The sequence below is a fragment of the Megachile rotundata genome, unplaced genomic scaffold (genome assembly GCF_050947335.1).
Source record: "Megachile rotundata isolate GNS110a unplaced genomic scaffold, iyMegRotu1 scaffold1105, whole genome shotgun sequence".
Taxonomy (NCBI): Eukaryota; Metazoa; Arthropoda; class Insecta; order Hymenoptera; family Megachilidae; genus Megachile; species Megachile rotundata.
Window position 1 is genome coordinate 29,959 of NW_027474402.1, and position 7,542 is coordinate 37,500.

The following is a 7,542-nucleotide window of genomic DNA, read 5'->3' on the forward strand; positions in this document are numbered from 1 at the left end:
CGCGGAAGCCGACGCGACGATAGGCCCCGGTGGCCTGTTCTCGATTATATCGGACGCGTGGGGATTTGTGTAGGATACGTTGATAGGATTACTTTCCATAATCAATTTTTGACATGCGGGTCTCTAGCGCGTATCTATATGCAGGGCAGTCCGTCAGTCTGGATGAGTGATCATGGGGCTTATTCGCTCGCTTGCAGTTTATGCAGGTTGGTTTCTCTGCCTTGGACGGACAGTCCTTGAATGAATGCCCGTCTTTGGCACAGTGGCCACACGTCGGGATTTTGGCCTGACAATGTTTCGCGATATGCCCATATGATTGGCAGTGGTAACATCTGGTTACATCTAAATAGTCCTCTACGTAACATGAAAACCATCCTAAGTATATCCTACCTTCTTTCAGGAGCTTTTGCCTCACCTCCGGGCTGACTTCTGCTACCCAATCGGTCGTTGGTCTGTCCTTTGGGCCTTTCTTGAACAGCAGTGTGAAGCTCTCTTGAAGCTTTTCTTTGGAGCACTTCTCCATATTCTGGTATCTGACTGCTGCGGTAATTTCCTTCTCTTGGAGCTCGTTCGGCACTCTCCTGATCAGGATCCTAGGCTTGTTCTTCGCTGGGAGTCCTGCTGCCAGTCCTGCCTCTTTAAGCTTATCGCTTTCTAGCACCGCTTTCAAGTCCTCTGCCGTTTTTGTTTCAATCAGGACCCCTTTGTTAGCGATTTTCCGCACATTAACTATCTTCAGCATCTCCTTGGTTGGGGCTACTGAGGTTAGAATTGTTTTCTTTGTTTCATCGCTGTCTGCAATCTTGCTGTTTTGCTCCGGATAGATTGTGCAGACATGTCTCTTTGGGGCTTTTGTAGCTTCTAGTGATGCAGCCACGTTGCGTTTCAGTTTTTCCGCATATGTCATCGGAGGTTGCTGCTTCGGTTTCTGTGTTTGGCTCAGTTCATTGACGGTTTTCACCACCTTGTTGAGTATCGCATCCATTGCGCTGATTTTATTATCGATTGTCTTTGCAGACTCGACCTCTTTCTTCAGTGCTGTGTTGTTCGCCTCCACTTTTTGTGCTAGTTCGCACAGTTCGCTGGCCACCTTCTTCGCAACAAGCAAATCTTGGTTGCTTTTGACTTTATCCAGCAACGCTAAGAGTAGCTTCGCAGTCGCGGCTAGTCCTCGATTTTTAGGGGGCTGTTGGGGTCTCTTTATTATTTCTACCTCTTCGTCGCTGGTGTCCCTGGTAGTTTTCGCAGCCTTCTTCTTCGTTTTCGCGACTTCCTGAATTTCAGTTTCCGTGTCCGAGGTGTCCGATTTCTGCTCCTTGCGCTTCCTCGACATCCGTCGCACCTCTGTGAATCCGCTTTCCGATTCAGTGTCCATGTTTGACACGTCAGTGGCTGCTCTGTTTGTTTTACCCGCCATGCTGGAGCTGCGCAAGCGCCACGTCGGCTGTAGCGGTGGCGGCCAGCACTCAGCCAGCGCTGCTAGCGGTGGCTCGGATCTCCGCCAATCAGCTGCCTTGGTCCTTCTTCGCGGCAGCCAATCAGAGGGCAGAACAGCTGCGCCTTAGTTCCCTTCGTTCGCCGCTAAGGTGGCGCTTCGGTCGCGGTGTTCCAATATGGCTGCCAATATGGCGGCCAATATGGCTACCGCGTGGCGTCCTAACCTTTTTGTCCAGAAAGGCACTTTTCACTTAAAATGTGCGTTTTCTCCACCAATCCACTAAGAAAAACACACTTGCCCGTGTTCCTGCAGTAATAACGCACTGTTTGTGTCAATTATTTCCACTGGGTCGCGTGTATTTAACTCTCTTGAGTGATTTCACTCGTGGCGTCGGTTGTCGACGCTCGGGCGTGGTCACTGAGCACAATTTTTGTGGTTTTTAGTTCGTGTGAAGGCTTCTCACTCGACTATTACACTTTAATTCACTCAGTATCACTTCCTGAACGTTTTGGTACACAATTTACAATCTTTCTCTGGGTTTTTCCCGTCGAAATCGCAGAAAATTGCGGAGCGACGCGCAGACACGTCCGTTCACTTCGGCACCAAGATGGCGACTGTGTAGATAGGGACAGATTGGGAATCTCGTTAATCCATTCATGCGCGTCACTAATTAGATGACGAGGCATTTGGCTACCTTAAGAGAGTCATAGTTACTCCCGCCGTTTACCCGCGCTTAATTGAATTTCTTCACGTTGACATTCAGAGCACTGGGCAGAAATCACATTGCGTCATCACCCTTGAGGGCCATCGCAATGCTTTGTTTTAATTAGACAGTCGGATTCCCCTAGTCCGTGCCAGTTCTGAGCTAAGCGTTGAATGGCGGCCGAAGAGGCGAAAAGGACGGCCGAAGCCGTCACAAGAAGCCTCGCAGCAAGGAAGATCCGTTGGCGGCCAAGGCACGGGACCGAGCTCGGATTCCGGGACGCGACGCGAAGTCGCCAACCGTTCACCTCGCCCAGGCCCGGCACGTCAGCCTGGCCAACTTCCCGACCAAGCCCGACACGCCCCGCTCCTCAGAGCCAATCCTTATTCCGAAGTTACGGATCCAATTTGCCGACTTCCCTTACCTACATTAATCTATCGACTAGAGGCTCTTCACCTTGGAGACCTGCTGCGGATATGGGTACGAACCGGCGCGATACCTCCACGTGGCCCTCTCCTGGATTTTCAAGGTCCGAGGGGAAGATCCAGACACCGCCGCAACTGCGGTGCTCTTCGCGTTCCAAACCCTATCTCCCTGCTAGAGGTTTCCAGGGAACTCGAACGCTTATACAGAAAAGAAAACTCTTCCCAGATCTCCCGACGGCGTCTCCAGGTCATTTTGGGTTACCCCGACGAACACTCTTACGAGGGCCCGATTGGTATGCGGTTCCGCTGCCGGGTTCCGGAATAGGAACCGGATTCCCTTTCGCCCGATGGGTGTGTTTCTTCCCAAATCACGCAAAATTATATAAACAACGACGCATCTGCGACGCAACGACGACACGACTTGCGTTCGATAGTTTGTAAGATTTAACCAAGCAAAAAATAGAAAAAAAATCGCTTTCAGGCGTTCGACAACGTCGCATCACGTCGAACGTGAAGTATCCATCGATCCGAACCGCGATCATTTTTTTTCAGCGTTCAACGTTTTTGTCAATTTATCAATAAAAATGATCATGTTCGAGCGGTGGATTAGGACACAAACACGAAACGACGGCGACGTAAATTGTTATTTAACTGCAATTTTTTTCTCTTTTTAACATTTTTTGCCTTTTGCGCGCGTACGTGCGTGCGAGCGTACGTATGTTTGTCATTTGCGTTCGAAAAGCGTGAATTTTAGGACACCTCATCAACATTAGATTTCTCTTAGGGCTTAGGATCGACTGACTCGTGTGCAACGGCTGTTCACACGAAACCCTTCTCCACGTCAGTCCTCCAGGTCCTCGCTGGAGTATTTGCTACTACCACCAAGATCTGCACCGACGGCGGCTCCAGGCAGGCTCACGCCCAGACCCTTCTGCGCACACCGCCGCGACCCTCCTACTCGTCAAGGCTTCATGGAGAACGGGAACTAAATCCCGTTCCTGCGCACTTGCCGTTGACGGCGGAGTATAGGCGCGACGCTTCAGCGCCATCCATTTTCAGGGCTAGTTGCTTCGGCAGGTGAGTTGTTACACACTCCTTAGCGGATTCCGACTTCCATGGCCACCGTCCTGCTGTCTTAAGCAACCAACGCCTTTCATGGTATCCCATAAGCGTCGACTTAGGCGCCTTAACTCTGCGTTTGGTTCATCCCACAGCGCCAGTTCTGCTTACCAAAATTGGCCCACTTGGCACTCTGATCCAAGAAAAATTTTATCAATTTATATCTCGTGGCTTCATGAAAATTCAAGCAAGCCAGAGATCTCACCCATTTAAAGTTTGAGAATAGGTTGAGGTCGTTTCGGCCCCAAGGCCTCTAATCATTCGCTTTACCAGATGAGACTCGTTATGCGTTCGAGTCGAGTGCCAGCTATCCTGAGGGAAACTTCGGAGGGAACCAGCTACTAGATGGTTCGATTAGTCTTTCGCCCCTATACCCAGTTCCGACGATCGATTTGCACGTCAGAATCGCTACGGACCTCCATCAGGGTTTCCCCTGACTTCGTCCTGACCAGGCATAGTTCACCATCTTTCGGGTCCCAACGTGTACGCTCTAGGTGCGCCTCTTCTCGCAATGAGAACGAGACGCCCCGGGAGTGCGAGGCCTAATCGTAACGAGGCCCATCCTCCCTTAGTCGACTTCACGGACGACTTTCACTTTCATTTCGCCTTTAGGTTTATCAAATCCCAATGACTCGCGTACATGTTAGACTCCTTGGTCCGTGTTTCAAGACGGGTCCCGAGAGTACCCAAAGCAATAGCGTCGCCGACCGGTAATTCAAAGTTTGGCCAGTCCAAGGACTCCGCCTGCCAACAGCCCGCCAGGCCCGGTTACGGCGCTAAGTCCGTACATCCGGTATCTAGACTGGAACGAGCTTGCGGCGGTCCTGGACGCAGTGCGTTCGAGAATTTTGCGGCCCGATACCGTCTGAGTACCGTCGCGCAGTCGGCCGGGCATCCAAGGGGCTGTCATCGTACGCTAAAAGCGACGGACAGTCTTCGCCTCGGGCCTTAGACCGACACGCAACGGGTCGCGACGTTCTACTAGGGGAGAAGTGCACGACTACATAGCCGGAACATTCGCCGCGGGTGGTGTGCCCACGCCGATGGGAAACCCGCCGTAACGGGACCATCCGGGGCACTATCGCACCAACACGGGAGCCAGCTTCGTTGACGATGAATCTCCCCATTCGATCTTTTGGGTTTCTCGGGTTTACCCCTGAACGGTTTCACGTACTCTTGAACTCTCTCTTCAAAGTTCTTTTCAACTTTCCCTCACGGTACTTGTTCGCTATCGGTCTCGTGGTCATATTTAGCCTTAGATGGAGTTTACCACCCACTTAGGGCTGCACTCTCAAGCAACCCGACTCTAAGGAGAGATCCACCCGAGACGCGTACCGGTCGCTACGGGCCTGGCACCCTCTATGGGTAAGTGGCCCCATTCAAGATGGACTTGGACGCGATTCGATGTCTCGGGATAAACGGATCCTCCTGAACACTACATTTCCCAGCGGCGTTAACCGCGGGATTCAGTGCTGGGCTCATTCCTGTTCGCTCGCCGCTACTAAGGAAATCCTTGTTAGTTTCTTTTCCTCCGCTTATTAATATGCTTAAATTCAGCGGGTAATCTCGCCTGCTCTGAGGTCGTCGAAATTTTATTATTTCTTTTCAAAGTTATACCACAAACTGTACGCTCTTTTCGGGGTTTCGACACGTAATACGAAAGGTATATTAATACCAACGACGCACAGGGATTATGTCGTTCGATTTTTTCCTTGTATCGTTCGATAACCAACTATTTTTCTCTTTTCGGATCAACACAATATCGTCGACTACTCGAAGGTACGTACGAGCCAAAATGAAAGCTCGGTGTCTCCTCTCTCTTTTGTTCGACAAAAGAAAAAAGGCACTTAAAACGCCGCATATTCGGGCAGGCGGGACAACGACAAAAAAAAAAACGACGACGACGACGTCCGGTTGTTCTCGACTCGCGTCGGAGTATATATGTATATATTATAATCGGATATATCTTTTTATCTATCCAGGGCGCGTTAAAACAAACGACGAGGAGAGACTACGACAACGAGGAGATAAAGGTCGGACCTTTTCTTCTTACCCTCGGCGCGCTCTCGCACACGATCGTTTCATGTTTCTTTTGTCCCCTAAAGGATACATATACCGTTACAACATATTTACGTTCGAATATACACTCGACGGTCGATAAACCGTAAAGACGCATCGTCCGATACGTTTTTTCTTTTGCTGTCGCGTTCCGACGCAAAATCCCAAGAAAAGGGCGAGAATGCCAGAGACAGCCATGTAAACCATCGGTGACTTATCATGGTCCAGAGAATAAAGGGTTAAAGGAAAAAAAAATCCCATTTTTAACGTGCGTGGTACACCTTCGTCGTGTATATATCGTTCGATGAAACCACGAGCGCACAAAAGGAGGAACAAAAGCGTTTCGAGATCGATCTTCGGTGTAAATGTCATTGTTCATTTGCGTTCGACCGTTGTTCGATAAAAGAAATTTAACACACGAACAACAATGAAGGGAGACTCTCGCAAGACGATCACCAAATAAGCGTTTATCGTTCGATCGGTCCGGGTTTTTCAACGTCCGTCCGGCACAATTATGCACTTCGAGGACTGGACGACCGGAACCCGTATTGGGATCGCGCGGTCTTCCGCTTCTAATCAACGACAACGAAGCGATCTGCGCTTGTAAATGTTAAAAAAACGTGGCGAAGCTACGATCTCGTAATAATTTAACCGTGAAAGAGCTTCCGTCGCACGTTTATTTTTAACTTTTCTCCTCGTTGTATAAACTTTCGCACCGTCGAAAAAAAAATTCGACAATCATTTCAGACAACGTCGGGAGCGCGGAGAAACGCCGTAAACACGCTCTACTCTCGGCTTGCTTCCTTCAAATTGGTGTCTAACAATTCTCTCGCAGGGCGAAGAATCATTTTCTCTCTCGTCTAAATATCCTTCTGTAGTTAGGTGTTTTCGACTCGGGAGCGCTCTTTCACGGGCGGTCGTATATGGTCTCTTTTAGGGGTTTAACTAGAAACCACGACTCACGCAAGCCGAGATAAGCGCATTCCGCCGAGAAGATCCTAAAAACTAAGAATTGCGAGATATACGAAAATGTTCTTCTGTCGCCTGTGAAAAAAATGAACACTAGCAAAGAGAGGGCGAGACACGAACGTTCCATTTAACATTCTCCGCGTCAAACGCCGACGAAATGTCCAACCATCGCTCGTACGTTTTCGCCAATTTCGCAAGTTGTTCTCTCTCTCGCGTTCGACCATCGGATCCCGCTCCGAAACGTTCGACTTTTCGGCGTTTAACAGTTTCGTTTTATCTAGTCGAACGACGAGCGGTACCGAAAAAAATTTAACAATGAAGAGAAAACCTTTTGCTGCTAAAGGCAAACGCAAGCAGTCTTTAGTTATATAAACGACCCTCAGCCAGGCGTGGTCCAGGAATTGTATCCGTGGACCGCAATGTGCGTTCGAAATGTCGATGTTCATGTGTCCTGCAGTTCACACGTTGACGCGCAATTAGCTGCGTTCTTCATCGACCCACGAGCCAAGTGATCCACCGTTCAGGGTAATCGTATAAAAATTTTTGTTCATATTTAACAACTCAGCGTCTGAAAACCAGTATGTACGTGATTTATTTAACCTGGTTTATAAATTCGTTCGATTGTCCATAGAATACTAACTCCAATCCAAGCGCAAGATCGAGTATCGGTATTCGGACGTCGTCCCGTCATAGCTCTGTTCACAGATTTACCCGAGCTGATTGATGATTAAGACGACACGATAACGTCCATGGACGGGTAAAGGACCGTATAAAACTACAGAACCGCCGATGAAACGACGCTCTGTGACGCATTTCTCTTCGTGCGGCGA

General features: G+C 49.4%; 1 non-coding gene and 1 pseudogene across 1 annotated transcript; both read right to left on the reverse strand.

Annotated features, from left to right (window-relative positions):
• Positions 1-2,011: 2,011 nt before the first annotated feature.
• LOC143266509 (large subunit ribosomal RNA) lies at positions 2,012-5,269 on the reverse strand (annotated as a pseudogene).
• Positions 5,270-7,085: 1,816 nt separating this feature from the next.
• On the reverse strand, positions 7,086-7,240 carry LOC143266510 (5.8S ribosomal RNA). Its single transcript, XR_013041474.1, has one exon. It is a non-coding gene; the product is annotated as a 5.8S ribosomal RNA (ribosomal RNA).
• Positions 7,241-7,542: the final 302 nt, after the last annotated feature.